The 25,241-nt window shown below is 46.2% G+C and overlaps 1 protein-coding gene across 4 annotated transcripts in view; it reads right to left on the bottom strand.

Moving 5' to 3' along the window:
- Positions 1-23,905, bottom strand: part of CCDC178 (coiled-coil domain containing 178) — a 387,874-nt gene extending 363,969 nt beyond the window's left edge. For all 4 annotated transcript variants that reach the window (XR_012798754.1, XM_075584634.1, XM_075584645.1 and 1 more), the window contains exon 1: positions 23,502-23,905. The gene's annotated coding sequence lies outside the window, so the exon portion shown is untranslated. The remainder of the gene's footprint in view (positions 1-23,501) is intronic.
- Between the last annotated feature and the right edge of the window lie 1,336 nt (positions 23,906-25,241).

The raw sequence follows: 25,241 nt of genomic DNA, 5'->3' as shown, positions 1-25,241 counted from the left end.
CGCACGCCTGCGGACGCTCGCGTGAGCCCCCTCTCAAGGCATCCTCATTGAGGATGCAGGGGCTCAGCGCGGAGCGTCCGCACGGCTCAGCGCGGCCTGTCCTTCTATGGACTCGGCCAGAGAGACAGATAGAGAGAGACAGATAGAGAGAGACAGATAGAGAGAGACATAGAAAAAGAGAGAGACATAGAAAAAGAGAGACACACAGAAAAAGAGAGACACACAGAAAAAGAGAGACACACAGAAAAAGAGAGACACACAGAAAAAGAGAGACACACAGAAAAAGAGAGACACACAGAAAAAGAGAGACACACAGAAAAAGAGAGACACACAGAAAAAGAGAGACACACAGAAAAAGAGAGACACACAGAAAAAGAGAGACACACAGAAAAAGAGAGACACACAGAAAAAGAGAGACAGAGAGAGAGAATGTGAGACAAAGACAGAGAGAGTGCGAGGGCGAGAATGCGATGGCGAGGGCGAGACAGGGAGAAGGCGAGGGCGACACAGGGAGAGGGTGACACTCACAGACACACACACTCACAGACACGCAGAGACACACTCACGCAGAGACACACACGCAGAGACATACTCACGCAGAGACACACTCACGCAGAGACACTCAGGCACACTCACGCAGAGACACACTCACGCAGAGACACACTCACGCAGAGACACACTCACGCAGAGACACACTCACGCAGAGAAACACTCACGCAGAAACACTCACGCAGAGACACACTCACGCAGAGACACTCACGCAGAGACACACTCACGCAGAGACACACTCACGCAGAGACACACTCACGCAGAGACACACTCACGCAGAGACACTCAGAGACACACACTCACTCAGGCACACACAGGCACACTCAGACACACTCACTCAGACACACACACGCAGAGACACACACGCAGAGACACACACGCAGAGACACACACGCAGAGACACACACGCAGAGACACACTCACGCAGAGACACACTCACGCAGAGACACACTCACGCAGAGACACACTCACGCAGAGACACACTCACGCAGAGACACACTCACACAGAGACACACTCACTCAGAGACACACTCACTCAGAACACTCAGACACACACTCACTCTGACACACACACACACACACACACACAGACACACACACACAGGCACACACACACAGGCACACACACACAGGCACACTCACTCACGCAGAGACACACACGCAGAGACACACACGCAGAGACACACTCAGAGACACACTCACTCAGAGACACACACTCGCTCTGACACACACACACACACACACACACACAGACACACACACACAGGCACGCACACACACACAGGCACACACACTCACTCACAGACACACTCACTCAGACACACTCACTCACAGACACTCACTCACACAGACACTCACCGGGTCGCAGGCCCCTCCGCACGGCAGCAGGCCCCTCCTTAAGGCAGCAGGCCCCTCCGCACGGCAGCAGGCCCCTCCGCATGGCAGCAGGCCCCTCCTTAAGGCAGCAGGCCCCTCCGCACGGCAGCAGGCCCCTCCCCCCCCCAAGCACGCTCCCCGAACACCAAGCGGGGATCGGGGGCAGGTGATTAGGGGGAGATCATGCGCAGGAGGCGCGCACGGGGGAAGCTGGGTTGGCGCTTCCCCCTCCGTCCCACGTGGGTTGCGCGCGGGGCTTGCTTTGGGCTTCCCCCTCCGTCCCACGTGGGTTGCGCGCGGGGCTTGCTTTGGGCTTCCCCCTCTGTCCCACGTAGGGGGGGGAGGGAGCGGAGGGGGCTAGATTGCGCGCGGCGCTTGTTTTGGGCTTCCCCCTCCGTCCCACGTGGGGAGCGGGGGGGGGGGGGTGCGGGGGATTCTGGGTTGCTGAGGGGGGCAGGCAGCGGGCCCACAGGCAGCACAGAGGGCCCACAGGCAGCACAGAGGGCAGGACACCCTGCTTGCCCTGTGCATGCGCGCCGGGACCAAGGAAATCGCCGCCATTTTTTTTTTTACTTTTTTTTAAAATGTAATGAACAGGCACCCGGCCGGGCTCCCCCTGACTCACGGGAGGAGATCAGGAGGGGGAGGAGATCAGGGGAAGGAGCTCTTCCCCGCGTTAACCCAATCAGGGAGGGAGATTATTTATTTATTAAAAAAAAAAAAAAAAATTGGCAGGAGCAGGGGAATTCATAGAGCTGCAGCACGGCTCGCCAGCGGCCAAAATCCACTCGCAACGGGCGAATGGTTATCATTATTTGTCGAGCACTGTATATATATATATATATATATATATATATATATATATATATATATATATACATACACACACACACACATATATATATATATACACACACACACACATATATATATATATATATATATATATATATATTGTGACAAACGGCTTACTCCGGGGCTCCGTCGTTTGTCCGGGACTGTTTAGAACACGGTCTTTTAGGGTAGGTTAAATGATGAGGCGTCACGTACTGTTCCTTTAAACAGGCTATGCCTGGTTTATTCAGTCCCAGGCACTGAGACTGCCACAGTGCATACAACAGAAAACAGATCAAAACAAAAGCTGCTCACCTGAGCGATAACTTAACTTAGATATCCCTGACTCAGGGTTGGAAGTGGCTTTTCCACTTCCAACATCAAAACACGATACTTTTGCAGTCTTACACAAATGAACAGAAAGATTGAACCTGTTTGGGGAAGAGGCTTCTCCCCTCTGTAGTTCAGCAGCCTTCCAGCCTCCTGGCTCTTGTGGGGAGACCAGAGCAAACAGGAAATCAGTCTTTCATACCTGATTCCTAATTAGCATGACAGGTGACAGAAATCAGGCAGCAGACAAACTCTGGTCTGGATCTCTCATCCCTCAGTTCCAGCGCTTGCCAAACTGTGGGATGGAGTGTATGTATTATAAGGCTTCACTCCCAGGCCAAACAGGATAGAAACTGTCTAGTATCCTGGGAGCCCTATATACGGAATTTATTACCATCCCCTGGTTTCTGTCACATATCCTCCCCCCCAGCTCAGACCTCGAGGGATGAGCGACCATGGATATTAGGGAGTGCATCCTTGACAACCCGTCAGCATTGCCATGTTTGTGCCCTGACCTGTGTTCCACAGAAAATTTAAAGGGTTGTAGGCTTAGGAACCACCTGGTCACTCTAGCATTCTTTTCCCTGTTTTGACACATCCAGGTAAGGGGTGCATGATCTGTGACCAACCGGAATTTTCTCCCCAACAGGTAGTATTTGAGCGTCTCTACAGCCCACTTTATTGCGAGACACTCTTTCTCTACTATGGAGTAATTTTTCTCCTGGGGATTTAGTTTCCTACTTAAATAAAGGATGGGGTGCTCCTCACCTTGAGACTCCTGGGAGAGTACCGCCCCCAGCCCTACCTCAGATGCGTCGGTTTGGACTACGAACTCTTTGGAGAAGTCAGGTGTGACCAACACTGGTTGGGCACAGAGAGCTTCTTTCAGGCTTCTAAAGGCCTGTTCGGTTTCGGGGGACCACTTTACCATTAGCGGTCCTCTTGCTTTTGTGAGGTCAGTTAGTGGGGTTGCCTTAGTTGCAAAATTGGGAATAAACCTTCTATAGTACCCAATTAACCCCAAAAAGGTCCTTACTTGTTTTTTTGTAACTGGCCTTGGCCAATTTTGTATCGCCTCCACTTTGAGTGTTTGGGGTTTGAGTAAACCTCTGCCAATAGAATATCCCAGATACTTGGCCTCCTCCAGACCAATAGTGCATTTAGCGGGGTTAGCAGTTAGTCCAGCAGACCGGACTGCGTCAAGCACAGCTTGGACCTTTGGAAGGTGGGATTGCCAATCTTCACTATGGATTACCACATCATCCAGGTAGGCGGCAGCATACCGAGCATGTGGTTTTAAAATTTTATCCATCATTCTTTGGAATGTGGCGGGAGCTCCATGTAAGCCAAAAGGCAACACCTTATACTGAAAGAGGCCGTCTGGGGTTGAGAAGGCTGTCTTTTCTTTTGCCCTTTCTGTGAGGGGAACCTGCCAGTACCCTTTTGTTAGGTCTAGGGTTGTGAGATATCGGGCTTTGCCCAGTCTCTCTACAAGTTCATCTACCCTGGGCATAGGATAAGTATCAAATTTTGACACCGCGTTTAGTTTCCGGTAGTCATTACAAAACCTTGTTGTACCATCTGGCTTTGGGACTAAGACTATAGGGCTGTTCCACCCACTTTGGGATTCCTCAATTACACCTAGTTTTAGCATTTTTTTTAACCTCTAAACTTATAGCCTTTCTTTTGGCCTCTGGGATTCGGTACGGTTTAAGGTTAACTCGGACCCCCGGTTCAGAGACTAGGTCATGTTCAATTACGCTAGTTCTACCTGGCCGTATAGAGAAGATTTCTTTGTCTTTTCACTAAATTCTGAACCTCTCGTTTCTGATGAACAGACAGGGTTTCAGCTATGCTAACCTCTGGGTCAGTTTCTTGATTCTCTGACGGACCTGGGGGTACTAGGGTTAACAAGACTTCTCTATCTTTCCAGGGCTTGAGTAGGTTTATATGGTAAATTTGCTCAGGTTTCCTCCTACCTGGCTGTCTTACCTTATAATTTACTTCTCCCACTCTTTCCAAGACCTCATATGGCCCATGCCATTTAGCAAGGAATTTACTCTCCACGGTGGAACCAGAACTAGTACCCTATCACCTGGAGAAAAAATTCTGACCCTAGCACCCTTATTATATGTATTCCTCTGTGCTTCTTGAGCTTTCTCCATGTGTTCCCTCACTATGGGTAGGACTGCAGCAATGCGGTCCTGCATCTGGGCAACATGCTCTATTACACTTCTGTAAGGGGTAACCTCGTGTTCCCAAGTCTCTTTGGCTATATCCAGTAAGCCCCTTGGGTGTCGGCCATACAATAGTTCAAACGGGGAGAAGCCAGTGGATGATTGGGGAACTTCCCTAATGGCAAATAACAGGTACGGTAACAAACAATCCCAGTTTTTCCCATCTTTATCAACCGCCCGCCGTAACATGCTCTTTAAGGTTTTATTGAACCTTTCCACTAAACCATCTGTTTGTGGATGATAGACTGAGGTTCTGAGATGCTTGATTTTTAGGAGTTTACATAGCTCTTTCGTTACTTGGGACATAAATGGTGTTCCCTGGTCAGATAGAATCTCTTTAGGAATCCCGACCCGGGAAAACAGAACTACTAACTCTTTTGCTATGTTTTTAGCTGAGGTGCTACGTAGGGGAACTGCCTCCGGATATCGGGTGGCATAATCTAATATTACCAATATATGCTGATGTCCCCTAGCAGACTTTATTAGGGGTCCTACTAGATCCATAGCAATCCGGTCAAATGGTACCTCTATTATGGGAAGGGGTACCAATGGGCTGCGGTACGCCTTGAACGGGGCGGTGATCTGACATTCTGGGCATGAGGAACAATAATTCGTAATTTCTGCCAGAACCCCAGGCCAATAGAAGCTTCGGAGAACCTTTTCTTTTGTCTTTTCCACCCCTAGGTGTCCCCCCAATGGATGACTATGTGCGAGGTGTAATACTACGTTACGGAATGTCCGTGGTACCAACAATTGTTTAGTTGTAACTGATTTCCTTTTATCAACCCGATATACTAGGTCGTTCTCTACCTCGAAGTAGGGGTAAGCAAGTGACCTATCTGGTTGGCCAGGAGTACTATTCTGGTCCCGTATATTTCCCCTTGCTACCGCTAATGTGGGGTCCTCCCACTGGGCCTTCTTAAAACTCCCAGGACTGACCTCTATGTCAGCGAGGGTCTTATCCGGTTCTGGGGTGGTAAGTGTCTGCTCAACATCTTGATTTGGGGTATTCCCTACCAAAGTAGTGATGGGGAAGGGAATTTTACAGCACTCCTCCTTTTCCCCCTTCTTATTTGGGCCCTCGTCAACCTCCATTTCTGAAAAAGGGAAAGGATTTGTTTCTTCTAATACTTCATTATGGTCCGCTATTGAACTCTGGGCGCTATTCTGAGCGGGGGACCACATTTTTAGGAAATGGGGAAAGTCGGTCCCTATTAACACATCATGTGCCAGTTTGGGTACAATACCCACCTTGAAATCTAAAGAACCAAACTCTGTTTCAAAAAAACATCAACAGTGGAATATTCATGATTATCCCCATGTATACAACAAATTGCCACTCTTTGTGAACTGTTTCCCTGTTTCTTCTTAATGGGCAAGAGGAATTCGGACACTAGTGTGACCATGCTCCCAGAGTCAAGAAGTGCCCGAACCCTCTTACCATTAACCTTTACAAATGCCCACAGATGGTTATTCAAGGGGTCCTCTGGGCTAGGGCCCATACATTGGGACAACAGCGAATAAGGTTCCACGCTGTTGCATTGCATGGGCTCATCATTTAGTGGGCAGATTTTTGCTGTGTGGCCCCTCTCATGACAATTTACACATTTAGGTACATAGTCTGTGTCCCACTTAGAGCCTTTTCCCGGCTCCCCATGTTGGCTATTGCCCTTAGTGTGCGAACCACTGTTGCTGGTGCTGCGTGAAGGTGGTCGCCGCTCTTCAGCGCCCCTTAACCCCGGTACCCTTTTACCGTCTCTGGAAGAGTCCTGGAACCTCGGGTAGTGGGGTTGCTCCACGACTGTGGGTTGCGGGTGCTCTTCTGCTGCATTGTACCTTTCTACGAGGGCCACAAGCTCATCCGCATTGTGGGGGTCACTCCGACTGACCCAACGGCGTAAGGCAGAGGGAAGTTTCCTCAAGAACTGGTCCATGACCAACCGTTCCACGATGTGGCTGGCTGAGTTGATCTCGGGTTGTAGCCACTTCCGGGCGAGGTGGATGAGGTCATACATCTGGCTTCGGGTGGCTTTATCCATCGTGAAGGACCATGCGTGAAACCTTTGGGCGCGAACAGCCGTGGTTACGCCGAGGCGGGCGAGGATCTCGAACTTCAATTTTGCATAGACGTTAGCTTCGGCTGGCTCTAGATCAAAGTAAGCCTTCTGGGGTTCGCCGCTTAGGAAGGGTGCGATTAGACCAGCCCACTCAGCTTCTGGCCATCCCTCTCTCTGTGCCGTGCGTTCAAACGTGAGAAGATAGGCTTCCACATCATCCGAGGGTCCCATCTTCTGAAGGTAGTGGCTTGCCCTGGTCATTTTCGGTACTGGGGCTGCCGCTGCCAGTGGAAGGTTACTGATAGTCCCCCTCAGGATCTCGAGTTCCTGCTGTAAGCCCTGAGCGAACCGCTGTTGCTCCTCTCTCAGCAAGCGGTTTGTCTCTTGCTGGTTTGCATTCGCGTTTTGCAGGGCTTCATTCGTCTGTTGCTGGTTTGCATTCGCCTGTTGCTGGTTGGCATTCGCCTGTTGCTGGTTGGCATTAATCTCTTGCTGGGCTATTAGCAGCTGTTGATGGGCTGCATTCGTCTGCTGCTGGTTTGCATTAGTTTCTGGCTGGGCTATTAACAGCTGTTGCTGGGTTTCATTCGCGTCTTTCTGGGCAGCGACATTGCGTACCAGCGCACCCACCACGTCTTCCATCTTGTTTGCAGAGGATGAAAAAAACTTTTTTTTTTTTATTTTTTTTTTTTTTCAAAGTTCTTCAACCCGCAGACCCCCTAGTGTTCTGCCCGCATTCTCCACCATATGTGACAAACGGCTTACTCCGGGGCTCCGTCGTTTGTCCGGGACTGTTTAGAACACGGTCTTTTAGGGTAGGTTAAATGATGAGGCGTCACGTACTGTTCCTTTAAACAGGCTATGCCTGGTTTATTCAGTCCCAGGCACTGAGACTGCCACAGTGCATACAACAGAAAACAGATCAAAACAAAAGCTGCTCACCTGAGCGATAACTTAACTTAGATATCCCTGACTCAGGGTTGGAAGTGGCTTTTCCACTTCCAACATCAAAACACGATACTTTTGCAGTCTTACACAAATGAACAGAAAGATTGAACCTGTTTGGGGAAGAGGCTTCTCCCCTCTGTAGTTCAGCAGCCTTCCAGCCTCCTGGCTCTTGTGGGGAGACCAGAGCAAACAGGAAATCAGTCTTTCATACCTGATTCCTAATTAGCATGACAGGTGACAGAAATCAGGCAGCAGACAAACTCTGGTCTGGATCTCTCATCCCTCAGTTCCAGCGCTTGCCAAACTGTGGGATGGAGTGTATGTATTATAAGGCTTCACTCCCAGGCCAAACAGGATAGAAACTGTCTAGTATCCTGGGAGCCCTATATACGGAATTTATTACCATCCCCTGGTTTCTGTCACAATATATACACATACACACACACACACACACACACACGGATAGGTGTCCCAGCTCTCTCCTCCCCCCGGGGGCACGGGATATATATAACTCCTCTCTCCCCCCCGGCCCTGAGCAGGACAATCACAGCGACCCGGCAATGCATACTCACCATTGATATACACCTCTGCCCCCGGGCATATTGCACACAGAGGCCGCGCTTCAGTTCTGGGGGAAGCTGCTGCTCACACACTCACTTACTGCAGGGCCCCGGGGAGAGGCTGAAGGGGAAGGGGTTAACATAGGAGTTACCTCTGACCTCTGCTTCTCTCACACACGCGGTCTCCTGCAGACCCCCTCCTGATTCGGCGCAGAGAAGGTGAGACCCCCTGCGGAGAAGCTCCTCCGACAATCTAACTGTGTCTGTGCAGGACACAGGAGGAAATCTTGGAGGGGGAAGGAAGGGGGATCTGTATCTGTAGTGTGTTGGGAACACTTCACCTGGCAACACTGTTTAATGACCATCGCTTTTTCCACCATTTACCCCTCACAACACCACCCTATCTACATCCTGCCTCCTCCCCCCTCCACCCGCTCAACACAATCGCTCCTACCCCCTCCACCCGCTCAACACCATTGCTCCTCCACACCGGCCGCCGTCTCTGTATTCACACCGGCTTCTGTATCGGGAACAGGGGGGGGGGGGGGTGGAGGGGGTTGACGAGACCACCGTGTCGCCGGGGGATGCCTGCAACAGGACACACAGCCGTGGCAGAAGTTCCCACGGGGGTAGTGGGAGTTGGGGGGGGGAAGACAACACACAGAACGCGGAAGTGAGTGATTTGCATCACGTGCACAATACGTGCACAATACGAAATCACCTACGTGCACTGGTGGGAGGGAGGGGGCGGGGTTAACAGGATTGCAGAAAGCGTTAGACGCTAAAGAAGTGTTTATGCCAGTATTTTCTGGCGATCAATTTTGGCGTTTATAGCGCCCATAACGGAGCTGAACTTGGCGGAAATGTCCAACATTGCGTCCCTGCATTTGGCGAAACTGGGAAAATGGCGAAATGCCTGAAAAATGTAAAATTCGCCACCACATTTGATATCTCAGTGAACTTAGCGCATTTTTTTGGCGATATACTGGAAACTCGCCACTAGTACACTATTCTCTGCATAAGGGAAGCTAATTTTGGCAAATACATGGCGTTATTGCCTCTCTGCATAGGCCCCTATGACTTTTACAAATTTTCACCAGATGCTCATGTGTGGAAGCGTGCAATAGGGAAAAGTTATGTATCGATCCGTGTTTTTTTCGTATTGATCCCGGTGTTATTGGAGGGTATTGGTGTATAGCACCAGATTTTTCCCGTATCTTTGATCATGGAGATTTCAAAAGGCGAAACGTCACGTTAAAACCAACTAAGAAACGTCAGTCGCTGGCAATCAATGCGCCAGCGACAGCGCCAGTTTCCAATAACGGTCTGACTGTCAGTGAAAACCTGGTGACCGGCAACCCTTGCTGTCTGTCCCCGCCCGGATACCTACAGCCTGAGCCGGATTTCGCGTACAGATTCCAGCAAGCTTGCATGTACCAAAGCGATTTCCAGCCTCATCAGCTGTCAAGTACAGGTGTAGTAATCCCGCTGTCACCTGTCAACTACGTGTATAATCGAGAATACGGGACTGGCAGTGGCTCGGCGCCAGCTGATTGCCAAAGTCTATGGTGAGTAATGTTGCCGTATTTTATTCTGTGTCTGAAATATCAATATCAATGCACAGTCAAACGATTCTCCTGTAAGCAATATCATTGGCTGAGCAGCTTCTACAGTAGATACTGAACAATTGGTGGAAAGCTAGGCACATGCGCATTGGAACCTTCTTGAAACGCATATGCGTGTCATCACATCGACAGTAGGCACATGCGCATGTGAACAGGAGACGCGCCCGAGAAAATTATTGGTGGGACTGACTGTGGGAACTTCTTTAGGGGACTGACTGACCATTACAGTAAAACTTTTACTTTTGTTTTTCCTCAGAAAAGAAAACTTTGTCATCTCATGCGGAAAACGGCACATGGAGGGATTTCGATGGATAATATCGCTTAGTGTAACAATGCCTGCACATTGCTGAATCGGATTTAAAAAACACGTACCGGAGTCTACAGTTTAGTGGCCGTTGTTATTGATTAGGATAGAATACTGTAACTGAGAGCTTCATTGAAAACCTGAAACAGTATGCTGTTGTTTTCAGACCGTATACAATACTTTTTTATATATATACTGTATAATAAACCCGAAAAATAAAACGTATGCATTTATTCTACATGTATTCCAGTACATGTGTATTCTATACCCGTACATCATGTATTGTTTTAATACTCGTGATGTACAGTACTGAGCATGCGTACAGTATAAAGTACAGTATGCCAGGACAGGACTGTACTGTATGTTCTAGAAACACTGTATTTTGTTACAGTATAAACGGAGACAATGGAACAATTTAAAACAAATCAACATTTTCTTTTATTGGTGGAGTAAGTACAAAAAGTGTACAGCAATTCAAAACATTTACAGGTTTATGGTGTACTGCTAGTAAAAACATTTATGTATAGAAAGTCAAAACATTTACAGAACAACAAACATTTCTTTATTAATACAAGTTCAAACACGCAACATCTCCTTTATTAAAGTACAGAAAGTCAAAACATTTACAGGAGGATGGTGTATAGAACAGAAAGTCAGGCCTGCACAACTCCAGTCCTCGAGGGCCGCAAACAGGCCCGGTTTTCAGGATATCCTGAAAAACGGGCCTGTTTGCGGCCCTCGAGGACTGGAGTTGTGCAGGTCTTGTGTAAGTAAAAACATTTCTTTATTAATAAAATTTAAAACACGCAACATCTCCTTTATTAAAGTACAGAAAGTCAAAACATTTACAGCACAACAGTATGGTGTTAGTAAAAAACATTTATTTATTAATACAAGTCAAAACAAGCAACAAGTCAAAAAATAAACAACATTTGAACAGTCACGCATATTCGATCCCCACCAGATTGTCCTTCCAGGGCCGATGCCTTGTATGACGCAAAATGCCATTAATGGAGTCTCTCACGATTTTTATTACAGGATCTGTAATTGAAAAATAGCACCGCAATTCCTCCACAACAGTCCTTCTTAAATTTTCAGGAAGCGCCCTTTTTTCGCGGTTTCCTTCGTAGTTTACATTGTTGGCCCACCCGCAGTACACCAAGTAGGACACGTGGTGCTTGAAAATTAACATGGCATACTTCTGGGGTAAACCAGCACTCATCACCCTATACTTCTCCCCGAGTGGATTGGGCAGCTCGCGCAGGATGATGTCGGGCACCGTATCGATGCAAGTGTATGTGGGTTGGATTCTGGGAGCAGGTGTTCTTCTGGGAGCGAGTGTGCTTGTGGCGGCGGGCGAGGGTAGGTTGTCTGAGAGGATGTTTTCCTCCTGTCTTGGTCGCCATGTTGTCTCCTGGCGTGGTCTTGATGGGGTTGTCATGTCATCCTCGTCAACGGCATACATGTACACATATTCTTCTGGTGGAGGGGGTGCACTTGGTGATGGAAGGCGGTCGAAGGTCCCATTCATCCCATCCATGCCACCCTCCTGCTCCGACGTTGGAGATACAGGGGCATGAACTCCGAGCAAATTATGTATCCCCGCTATGTCAGTCTCCATCTTCTCCATCCATTGATCCATCTTCTCCATCCGTTGATCCAGCTTCTCCATCCGTTGATCCATATTTAGCATGGTCTGTAAAAGAAGATCTATCTTTACCAGCATAGTAGAATTCCCGGGGATATCGACACTTAACCCATTCAGCATGCGGTCTAACGAGCTGGATCTTGTGCATGGGGTGCTGTGGACATCTGGGTGGATGGGTGCTACGGAGGATGAGATGGGGGTTCCCTGAGAGAAGCGGCAGCGTCGTCGAAGGATGGAGGAGGTGACCTGTGGATTTCCGGGAGACCAGCGGCAGCGTCGTCGAAGAGTAGTGGAGAAGATGGGCTGTGGGTTTCTGGGAGAGCAGCGGCAGCGTCGTGGACGAGTAGTGGAGAAGATGGGCTGTAGATTTCCGGGAGAGCAGCGGCAGAATCGTCGAAGCGTAATCGAGGAAGTGGCCTGCGGGTTCGATGGGTTGGCTGCCATTTGTTTTGCCTTGAGTGTACATCACCGAATTTCTTCTTGACATAATAAGGCTTACGTGTATTAAAACCCTTAGCCTTTGGGGTCAGCAGAAAGTTCTTTGTTAGCCTTAGGCCTGGGACATAGTCATCATTTACTCATGATGACAAACAACACAGAGGGGAAGGGAAACAAACTCACTCTCCCCCCGCTGGTATATAAGCAAGAAGTGACTTTGGGCGCAATTCAACCCTCCTACCGAAATGGCTGCTCCCGAACTGGTTACTCAGCTGCTCGGCATGTAGACAATAAACAGGCTGTACTCTCCTCCATCAGTGTCTCTCACCCACGATCAGAGTTCTCCGTTTAGCGCATTACAGCGCGTCACCGCCGTCTCAGCAGCTTCCTCCAATCTGGATATCACAGAAGGTTGGTACGGTGGCCTCAAAGGATCAAAAAAGCCCAACGCGTTTCGTCAAAAGACTTCGTCTGGGGTCATACTTAATGCTCACTAAAATGTACCTTTATACTATGCTGGACATCAGGGAGAAAACTAACACAGCTGTGCAATGAAACCCTCACCCAATAGGGCTTTGCTCATACTGATTGCAAAGTGTTTGGCTGTAGGCACACAGCACCTCCCTACGGAATTGCCTAATTAGAATACACAGATAATGTTTATACAATAAACTTAAAATGCACACAAAACTTTAATCAATAAAATTTTAAAACACATTCATTTATACAATAAAAATAAGAGATCTACCATGGATAATAGTAGTCACTAGTTTTAAATACCTGGGCTTATGGTTTGACTCCCACTTAACATTCGGGATGCACATTGATACCCTGACAACCAAGACCTATGCCAAAATAGGGGTACTTTACAGGAACAAATCCTCCCTAAGTCTCCTGGTCAGAAAGCGTATTGCACAGCAGATGCTAATGCCAATTATTGACTATGGAGACATAGTATATGGCTCGGCTCCTCAAACCCACCTTAGCAAACTTGACACCCTCTACAATTCAATTTGTCGTTTTGTTCTCCAATGCAACTACAACACACATCACTGCGAAATGCTCAAAGAACTAGATTGGTCATCACTAGAGTCTAGGCACAAAGTTCACCTTTCCTGTCTCACCCTCAAATACTTTCTGGGCAAGCTACCCAGCTACCTGAACAAGCTCCTCACCCCTACCACATGCAGTACCCATCACCTGAGATCAGACTCCAAAAGACTATTCATGGTCCCAAGACTCAACAAAGTATCCGGACGTTCCTCCTTCTCCTTCCGTGCACCCCAAAACTGGAACAACCTACCAGAGACTCTCAAATCCACCACCATCTTAAGTTCTTTCAAATCTAAGGCTGTCTCACACTTTAATCTGGTCTGTAACTGTTTCATACGCTCATAATATATATTTTCTTTAACTGTGCATGCAATGTCTTGTATATAATGTATACCCTGTTCATTTATGTAACTGTATTTGTAACCATGTATTATTTTGTTTTACTCTGTGCCCAGGACATACTTGAAAACGAGAGGTAACTCTCAATGTATTACTTCCTGGTAAAATATTTTATAAATAAATAAATATGTTATATGGAAAAACTCATACAGACAATAAAATCTCAACCCTCTCTAATACTACACCACATTCCAAAATAGCAAATGTAATTAGAATGTGTAGAGAATGCTGAAATAAATGGTAAAGACAAGGGTTAATACATAGACAACTCATAATAAAACAACCTGTTGCCTTTACCTGATGATTCATGGTTATATCAAGGAATAAGTGAAATATTCAAACAGGAATTACTAAATAACAGAAAAAAAATCACGCGACGCTCTTGTGAATAAAGTGATATAATAATACAATAAGAATGTGATAATACAAAAAATTAAATAAAAAAATCAGTGATACTGGTACTTGGTGTCTGATCAGCTCCAACCCACGATGAACCCTCCTAGTGGATTCTTGTAGATGTAGTTTGTTGAGAAAATGCAGGGAGCTCAGGGACCATGGAATATGCAAAACATGAAACACAAATACATAGTGCAATACTGTGTGATAAAATGATGGAATAAATTAATGAAGCACCTAATGAGTGCACACTCACACTTTGACAATGGTTAGTAGGCAGTGTACCCTTCCAGGGTAATCTCTGAGTGCTGGTAGAAGACTTGACGATGATGTCATCAGTCCTAATCGTGTGTCAGCTCCCAAGTAACATGCAAATGTACACACAGGACACCTACAAGCTCATATTGAGAAATGTCTATGGACGCAGCCTAAGAAGGATATTGCTACCTGCCTGAAGTTCACAAAAGAGCACATACATGATCAACAAGACTTTTGTAACAATGATTGTTCTCTGGACAGATGACTCAAAAAGTAGAATGTTTTGGCCTCAATGAAAAACGTTATGTTTGGCAAAAACTGAACACTGTATTAGAACAGAAGAACCTCATCCCAACTGTCAAGCATGGTGGGGGGAGTGTGACGGTTTGGGGCTGCTTTCCTGCCTCAGTCCTGGACGGCTTGCCCTCATTAACACAACCATGAATTCTGCATTGTATCAGAAGATTCTAAAGGAGAATGTCAGGTCATCCGTCCATGAGATGGAGCTGAAGCAAAAGCGAGTCATGCATCAAAAATGATCCTAAATATACAAGCAGATATACAAAAGAATGGCTGCAGAAGAAGAAAATCTGTGTTTTAGAATGGTCTAGTCAAAGTCTGGACCTAAACCCCATTGAAATGTTGTGGCAAGACCAGAAGCGAGCTGTCCATATAAGGAAGCCCTCAATTGTCAATTTGAAGCAGTTCTTTAAGGAGGATTGGCCAAAATTCCTCAAAACCGATGTGAGAGACAGACCAGCAGTTACAGGAAACGCTTAGTTGAAGTCATTTGCTGCTGAAGGGGGTGCCACCAGGTACTGAATCGAAAGGTTCACATACTTTTTCACACATGGATATTAAATGTTGAATCATTTGTGGATAAATGTTGAAAAAGTATCATGTTTGTGTCATTTGTTTGATATGTTTATCTATTATTATGACATAGATTAAATCTAATAACATTTTAAGTTTGAAATATCTGAAAATCCTAAAGGATTCACATACTTTTTCTCACCACTGTATATATTGTACAATATGGCACGAATACAGACAGGTGAAGCTTGCCAACCTGGTTTACTAAGCATATGCAGCAGGCCAAAAAATCACTAAGATATGAAACTACATCAAAAACCTCCAACCACGAATATCTTACATAAAGAGCACCTTGATGCCAACTTTCCTAGAAATTTCACAACAGATGTTGTTGAATAACGACAAAGCACACCAATTGAGAAGCATGCATTTTTGACCTCGCGAATCAATCAATAGCGTCTGATGTCACTTTCCGGATTTTGGTCCGTCAACGATTCTGGTCCTCAGTCACCCTACGCGTTTCACAGGAAGGAAGAACCCCCTGTGATACGCTTAGTGACGGAGGAGCGGAATCGTTGACAGACCAAAATCCGGTAAGTGACGTCAGACGCCGGTGAGGACAGCTACAACTACATGAAGGGAAAGTATTCTCTGTTCTACTGGTTCCAAAGTCTTGCATCAAAGTTTTAAAGAACTGGCAATTTGTGAGTATTTAGGTTTTATCCCTATTTTAACGTTTTATAAACACCTTTTCATATTTGCTCTATGAGGCTGCCCTGTTTTTTTCCACATATAAACACTGGATGGAGAAACCACTGATGCAAGAAAGGGTATACCAAAGATATCATTAAGTACCCGGGGTCTGGGCACTTACATATAAGTGCATATCTCACCAGAATTGTTAAAACCACCATCTTTTTGAACATACTTCACTATTTGAATTCTTCTTTTTCTTTTGTTTGAGGTTGCGCTGGTTTTTTCTGGAATTATCTTCTTTAACAGTACATGAAATGTCTGTAAATATAATGTATAAACTGTGTTCCCTTAATGTAAACTTGTATTGTCAACATAACTGTGCCCAGAACATACTTGAAAGCGAGAGGTAACTCTCAAACTATTATTTCCTGGTAAAACATTTTACAAAATAAATAAAATTGACTTGAATGGGAGTTTCTGTGTGTTAGTGCTTGATTGGTACTAACGCGCTTTAGAGCATAGCCCTCCTTGTATGTTTGGGCAAATCACTTATCCCTGTGCCTCATCAGAGCAGGGACTCATTGTGCCTCAAAACTCTAAGTACAGCGCTGCATGCATTGTCTGCGTTATATAAGAAAAATACATTCATATAAATATATATGGATCAATCGTTTGTGTAATAGTATCATTAAATCAAATTTGTAACAGCACAGTAATGTATTTATACATAAGGTTTTGCAGGCACAATTAATTCCTCCCCTGGAAAGCATTTACACTAATTGTGCTGCTTTAGGAGGTAATTCTACATAGTTCATTGTGGCCGGTTAGGCCATTTTCAGATCAAACTCCCCATTGAAGTCAACAGAGATTTTCAGTCGAAAACAGCCTGAACATCTGCAGCGGACTATATACAATAAGGCCCTTAGTGATAAACGGACTTATCAAGGGTGCAAAAAGCTGGCCCTGAAATTCAACCCTAGGTCTTCCACTACTAATCCAGTGGCATTAGCATACATCAAACACTAAACACTTTGTTGTGCTGCTCATCTACATATGCAGGGTCACCAACCGAGGTGCAGTTTATCTACTATCCCATGCTCGGTGAGCCACGAGTCCGGCCATATCGTAACAAGCACATTCCACCCTTCCACAAACCCTCTGCATCACAAACCACAGGAACCAAACTTTCTGCCCTAACTCAGAGCCATCGCAACGCATTGGGCTTGCCCCCACATACACTGGCCTTCATCCCAACCAAATTGTCCCTCGGAAGTCTCACCCATTTTCTTTTTCCTCTCCTACTTCCCACCCATATGTCCTTTCTTCTCTCATTTTCTTGTCTCCTTATTCCCCATATGCTTTTTTTATATTTTACCCATTATGTTAGAATAATTATCACATTGCTTTACCGGAACATTTTTTACCATGTCACCTGCACTTATTTCAACCCCAGTAGCCTTGTTCCTCCTGTTCCTTCCTCTTCTCTCCTTCCTTTCCCATTTCTTCTCTTTGCTCCACATCTTCCTCCCCACTCCGTTAGCCCTTATATTTACGTGTCTCTACTCTCCCTCCTCCCCACTCAGTTGAATTTCTCACCCAACTTTCGTTTACCATTTTCTTCCACTGTCACCTTTTTTTTTTGTTTTACAGTATACCATTCACTCGCTCTCTACACTGGCGACACGTTTTATTGAAGCACGGCTAGCACCGCAAGCCGGGGGATGCCCCGGCGTGCTAGCCGCACTCTCTCGGCGTGCCGCACGTCATCGATGCGCGGTCACGCGTCATCGGGTGCCTCCGCCCCCTGCACGCGCGTCCAGGGCTCCCCGAGGGAGCCCTGGTGTCCCGCGATGTGGGGGACGGCGGCAGGGGGTTCCGGGGGACCCGGCGGACCCGGCAGCGGGAGGAAGAAAGCCCCGATCGGAGGGCGCTCCTCCGCTGCTTCGGCACCCTCCGGCGCGCGCCAGGTTACTGCTGCGGCCGAGAACGGGCAAATGCTCGAATAAACTCGGCCGCAGCAGTAATATTGATCTTTTTTCAAGTGACCCCCCACACCACTCTCCTGAAACACCTGTCGCCCTTCCTCGCTGACTTACCCCAACTGCATAAAATCCAGATAAGCATTGGTGGTCTTGAAAGAAATGAAAGCATCCCTGCACTGTAAGGTTGCCAGGTGGCTTCTCCAAAAATACTGGACACAATGGTGAAAGGTGCGACACGATCAAGACACACACCTCTCTCTCCGCTCCATGCTGTTTCGTCCTCTCCTTGGCCAAACCCTCAATCTCCTGACACCACCGCAATGCCCCCCACCCCCGTCCGCGCTTGCAAAATAGGCAGGACATATGCTTAGAAAGCTGGTGACATCACCGCTCTTAAGCATAAGCGCGGTCAGCGCCAGCGGGGCCGCAGCCTTATAGGCTGTTGCTGGGCAATGCAACCAATCAGGATGGAGGAAGCTGCCTAGCCCCCTAGCAACAACTCTGCTCTCTCCCTGCTCAGGGAAATCCTCCGACCTCCTAAGCCGGTCAGGTCACTAAATCCAGAGAGGTAATAGTTGACACATAGATGTCCAGTATTACATCTAATTTTTAACTGGACAGTGTCCAAATACAGGATTGTCCGGTTCAATACTGGACTCCTGGCAACCTAGAGGTCTCACAATAGTGAAGATGGAAAATGTAAGAGGTATGCCAACTTTCCTAGAAATTTCACAACAGATGTTGTTGAATAACGACAAAGCACACCAATTGAGAAGCATGCATTTTTGACCTCGCCAATCAATCAATAGCGTCTGACGTCACTTTCCGGATTTTGGTCCGTCAACGATTCTGGTCCTCAGTCACCCTACGCGTTTCACAGGAAGGAAGAACCCCCTGTGATACGCTTAGTGACGGAGGAGCGGTATCGTTGACAGACCAAAATCCGGTAAGTGACGTCAGACGCCGGTGAGGACAGCTACAACTACATGAAGGGAAAGTATTCTCTGTTCTACTGGTTCCAAAGTCTTGCATCAAAGTTTTAAAGAACTGGCAATTTGTGAGTATTTAGGTTTTATCCCTATTTTAACGTTTTATAAACACCTTTTCATATTTGCTCTATGAGGCTGCCCTGTTTTTTTCCACATATAAACACTGGATGGAGAAACCACTGATGCAAGAAAGGGTATACAAAGATATCATTAAGTACCCGGGGTCTGGGCACTTACATATAAGTGCATATCTCACCAGAAGTGTTAAAACCACCATCTTTTTGAACATACTTCACTATTTGAATTCTTCTTTTTCTTTTGTTTGAGGTTGCGCTGGTTTTTTCTGGAATTATCTTCTTTAACAGTACATGAAATGTCTGTAAATATAATGTATAAACTGTGTTCCCTTAATGTAAACTTGTATTGTCAACATAACTGTGCCCAGAACATACTTGAAAGCGAGAGGTAACTCTCAAACTATTATTTCCTGGTAAAACATTTTACAAAATAAATAAAATTGACTTGAATGGGAGTTTCTGTGTGTTAGTGCTTGATTGGTACTAACGCGCTTTAGAGCATAGCCCTCCTTGTATGTTTGGGCAAATCACTTATCCCTTTGCCTCATCAGAGCAGGGACTCATTGTGCCTCAAAACTCTAAGTACAGCGCTGCATGCATTGTCTGCGTTATATAAGAAAAATACATTCATATAAATATATATGGATCAATCGTTTGTGTAATAGTATCATTAAATCAAATTTGTAACAGCACAGTAATGTATTTATACATAAGGTTTTGCAGGCACAATTAATTCCTCCCCTAGAAAGCATTTACATTAATTGTGCTGCTTTAGGAGGTAATTCTACATAGTTCATTGTGGCCGGTTAGGCCATTTTCAGATCAAACTCCCCATTGAAGTCAACAGAGATTTTCAGTCGAAAACAGCCTGAACATCTGCAGCGGACTATATACAATAAGGCCCTTAGTGATAAACGGACTTATCAAGGGTGCAAAAAGCTGGCCCTGAAATTCAACCCTAGGTCTTCCACTACTAATCCAGTGGCATTAGCATACATCAAACACTAAACACTTCGTTGTGCTGCTCATCTACATATGCAGGGTCACCAACCGAGGTGCAGTTTATCTACTATCCCATGCTCGGTGAGCCACGAGTCCGGCCATATCGTAACAAGCACATTCCACCCTTCCACAAACCCTCTGCATCACAAACCACAGGAACCAAACTTTCTGCCCTAACTCAGAGCCATCGCAACGCATTGGGCTTGCCCCCACATACACTGGCCTTCATCCCAACCAAATTGTCCCTCGGAAGTCTCACCCATTTTCTTTTTCCTCTCCTACTTCCCACCCATATGTCCTTTCTTCTCTCATTTTCTTGTCTCCTTATTCCCCATATGCTTTTTTTATATTTTACCCATTATGTTAGAATAATTATCACATTGCTTTACCGGAACATTTTTTACCATGTCACCTGCACTTATTTCAACCCCAGTAGCCTTGTTCCTCCTGTTCCTTCCTCTTCTCTCCTTCCTTTCCCATTTCTTCTCTTTGCTCCACATCTTCCTCCCCACTCCGTTAGCCCTTATATTTACGTGTCTCTACTCTCCCTCCTCCCCACTCAGTTGAATTTCTCACCCAACTTTCGTTTACCATTTTCTTCCACTGTCACCTTTTTTTTTTGTTTTACAGTATACCATTCACTCGCTCTCTACACTGGCGACACGTTTTATTGAAGCACGGCTAGCACCGCAAGCCGGGGGATGCCCCGGCGTGCTAGCCGCACTCTCTCGGCGTGCCTGCGCCCCCTGCACGCGCGTCCAGGGCTCCCCGAGGGAGCCCTGGTGTCCCGCGATGTGGGGGACGGCGGCAGGGGGTTCCGGGGGACCCGGCGGACCCGGCAGCGGGAGGAAGAAAGCCCCGATCGGAGGGCGCTCCTCCGCTGCTTCGGCGCGCGCCCGGCACCCTCCGGCGCGCGCCAGGTTACTGCTGCGGCCGAGAACGGGCAAATGCTCGAATAAACTCGGCCGCAGCAGTAATATTGATCTTTTTTCAAGTGACCCCCCACACTATCCACCACCAGCTTAAGTTCTTTCAAATCTAAGGCTGTCTCACACTTTAATCTGGTCTGTAACTGTTTCATACGCTCATAATATATATTTTCTTTAACTGTGCATGCAATGTCTTGTATATAAATGTATACCTTGTTCATTTATGTAACTGTATTTGTAACCATGTATTATTTGTTTTACTCTGTGCCCAGGACATACTTGAAAACGAGAGGTAACTCTCAATGTATTACTTCCTGGTAAAATATTTTATAAATAAATAAAATAAACACCACTCTCCTGAAACACCTGTCGCCCTTCCTCGCTGACTTACCCCAACTGCATAAAATCCAGATAAGCATTGGTGGTCTTGAAAGAAATGAAAGCATCCCTGCACTGTAAGGTTGCCAGGTGGCTTCTCCAAAAATACTGGACACAATGGTGAAAGGTGCGACACGATCAAGACACACACCTCTCTCTCCGCTCCATGCTGTTTCGTCCTCTCCTTGGCCAAACCCTCAATCTCCTGACACCACCGCAATGCCCCCCACCCCCGTCCGCGCTTGCAAAATAGGCAGGACACATGCTTAGAAAGCTGGTGACATCACCGCTCTTAAGCATAAGCGCGGTCAGCGCCAGCGGGGCCGCAGCCTTATAAGCTGTTGCTGGGCAATGCAACCAATCAGGATGGAGGAAGCTGCCTAGCCCCCTAGCAACAACTCTGCTCTCTCCCTGCTCAGGGAAATCCTCCGACCTCCTAAGCCGGTCAGGTCACTAAATCCAGAGAGGTAATAGTTGACACATAGATGTCCAGTATTACATCTAATTTTTAACTGGACAGTGTCCAAATACAGGATTGTCCGGTTCAATACTGGACTCCTGGCAACCTAGAGGTCTCACAATAGTGAAGATGGAAAATGTAAGAGGTATGATAAAGTTTCCTAGCTATATAAAGTATGTGGAGAGCCAGGGTAAACCCCACGTGAGGCCCAGGACTATTTTAGTTGGACTCACAAAAACAGAGTTAAAGCATCTTTTATAGATCAATGATCTGCATGTAATCTTTATAAATGTACTGTATTTTCAACATTTCCTTATCTAAAGCGGAAATTATTCTGCCATTATTTGGTGTTATAGTTTCAATATTTATTGTATTTCTATCACCCTATTTCTCTACAAAAACAATACTGCTATGACAATGTATGAGTATTAATGTATAACGAAACATATGAGTAGCTCCGTGGCTAATACTATATACACGATACATAAAGCTTGGCCCCTTGCAGACGCACTTACCAGAATGCCCTCCTACTGTCTCTGTACATTCCTCCTACCTACCAATTAGATTGTAAGCTCTTCGAGCAGGGACTCCTCTTCCTAAATATTAATTTGTATATGTGAAGTACTTATTCCCATGTTCTGTTATTTGTAATACAGTATTTGTTATTTATGTGATTGTCACGTGTATTACTACTTTGAAGCGCAATGTACATTAATGGTGCTATATAACTAAAGACACATACATACGTGGCATTGGACCTTAACTACAACAGGGCCCCGCTTCTCGGCGATCCGCTGATACGGCGGCACCGAGAAGGGGGCCGCCATGTTGGTTCCTAAGCCGCGCATGCGCAGACCGCAGTTTGTGCGCGCATACCGTAGTTTGCGCGCGCAGAGCATATGTTCCACATGCGCAGAACTGCAAATCGCCGGATCCGCTTTCCGCCGATTTTCACTATACGGCGGGCCTCTGCAACGGAACCCGCCGTATACCCGGGGCCCTCCTATATGTATATCTTTATTTATACAGTACCCACAGTGTACTCATCGCTTTACAAGAGACAATACAGTACAAGGAAGTATAATACAATAACTGCAACAAATATAATCAGACAATAGCAAAGGAAACCCCTCACCCGCAGAGCTTACAGTCTAAGTGGTGTGTACGGAGACTTATAGACAGAAGAATGAAGAAGGGGAACAGTTCCATACACTTGTCCATCTGGCATTCCTGAAATCTATCCAAATTAAAAAGGTTTAGTAATTAAAGTTCAAATTAAGGAGCCAGACAAACTTCTACATCTACTTAGCTAAACTAAATAAGGAAAATACAAACATAACCAGGAACTTTGTCTAAATATGTTGGGCTCTCGGACTATATTCCCTTACATAGGTAGAGATTACATGAATAGGCAAAAGATGCAATTATTTGGCGTCTCAAAATATGCAATTATTTGGTCTCTCTCTCTCTCTCTCTATACATACATATATATATATTTATTATTTGTAAGCTAATAAAAAATAATCAAGCTGCAGACCAGCGCATTTATATCCCTGTGACATTAAGGGACATGTCCAATGCTCTGGCTGAGGGACACGCACATTAGTGTGAGGGTGCCACGGGCCCCAGTTGATTAGAAAACTTGCCCCTTGCATCCTCTCACCTTCCAAGACAACTCACACCAGCTTCATAACAAACCGCAGCACGTGTACAGGCGGGGCTAGGACGTCAGAGTTCCGGCCAAGCGCGATCTCCTCGCCGATTGGTTGGCTGCCTTGACGTCACGCGCTCCCAGGAAGCTGTTTGTCGCTGTGCCCTCGCCAGCAGCGCACGTCACCGGCCGCTCTCCTCAGCCAATCACATTTGAGGAGCCGTTCTGAACTTGGGATACATGAAACAGGGAGCAGCTGTCGCGCTATCTCACGGGTCTCAGATGTCTTTACAGGGGAACCTTGTCCTGCCCCGCGGCGCCCCCCGGCAAGTTTGCTGGGACCGGGGGTCAGTCAGCGACTCCCGTGCAGTGGAGGCTCGGGTCTCGCTTCAGTTGGTGTCTGGTATCCAGGCAACGGCGTCTCGCGGCGTGCGGTGAAGGGGCGGGGCGACGTGACGTATCTGCGACCCCGCCCTTCCTCGCTTGGCTAATAGGAGAGTGAGAGAGTGAACTGTCTGCACCTACTCGCACTCAGGGTCTGTATCCCGCAGACAGTGTGAAAAAACTGACCTCAGAGATTTTAATCAAAAGATTCAAAACACTGAGATACGGGCTTACTGAATTTATGGGATTTTCCATTGAAGTCTAGGAAGCCAATAACAGAAAAAGTAGGAAGCGCAGTCAATAAAGGGTTGTGATCAAACTATATATCTTTATTAAATAAACTTGTCCCAGGGAAAACCCTCTAGGACAACAACAATATAAAAATCAATACATAAATGGTGATTAAAAATAGTGCAGATGAAGTTGATGTGCGGTTACACTTAATGGGTCTCCAGGGGGTTAAAAACGGGAGTAGCCCGATGAATAGTCTCAGTGCTGTGCACTGCCCGCTTGCAGGACTGAGACTTCATCGGGCTACTCCCGTTTTTAACCCCCTGGAGACCCATTAAGTGTAACCGCACATCAACTTCATCTGCACTATTTTTAATCACCATTTATGTATTGATTTTTATATTGTTGTTGTCCTAGAGGGTTTTCCCTGGGACAAGTTTATTTAATAAAGATATAGAGTTTGATCACAACCCTTTATTGACTGCGCTTCCTACTTTTTCTGTTATTGTTTTCACGTTTACATCAGGGACTGGGGGTTCCCTGTTTCAAGAAGCTGCACTATTCTTTGGGTTGTGACTATCTCACTCATATATATATATATATATATATATATATATATATATATATATATATCTTTTCTAGCAAGACCCTATATGCACTGGACTGGTTCATGTCACATGTTTTTTGATTTTTGTTTTTTGTTTTCTATGTTGTTTTATTGCCCATATTCATAGTAACATCCCATTTGGCGCTTTTACAATTTTTTTGTTTTTTCTTGTAAGTCTAGGAAGCCAGTGGTGCTAAAAATCAGTGAGGCTGCGTTCAAACAGGTGCGATGCGACGTTCATGTGCTTACATGTGTGCTCACGTTCGCCACTCTTGGGCTTTGGTGAAAACGACAATCGGTGGCGAAGTACAGCGTTGTCGCCGCTGCACTTGAAGGAGACAACTGAAGTTGTTATTTCTAACGGCAGCTGCGTCACGTGTACTTCGCCAGCCAATCACAAACACACACACTTTGTTTCTTTTTTTTTTTTATTATTCAATGGCTGAGTACTCCCGCCTCCAAGTCGGTTCATTCTGTCTCCTGGGCATGAGCACACATCGCCCAGCAGACAGATGTGCAAACGTGTAGTA

The sequence above is a fragment of the Ascaphus truei genome, chromosome 2 (assembly GCF_040206685.1).
Source record: "Ascaphus truei isolate aAscTru1 chromosome 2, aAscTru1.hap1, whole genome shotgun sequence".
In the NCBI taxonomy this organism is placed as follows: Eukaryota; Metazoa; Chordata; class Amphibia; order Anura; family Ascaphidae; genus Ascaphus; species Ascaphus truei.
This window is presented reverse-complemented; position numbering and strand designations above follow the sequence as displayed.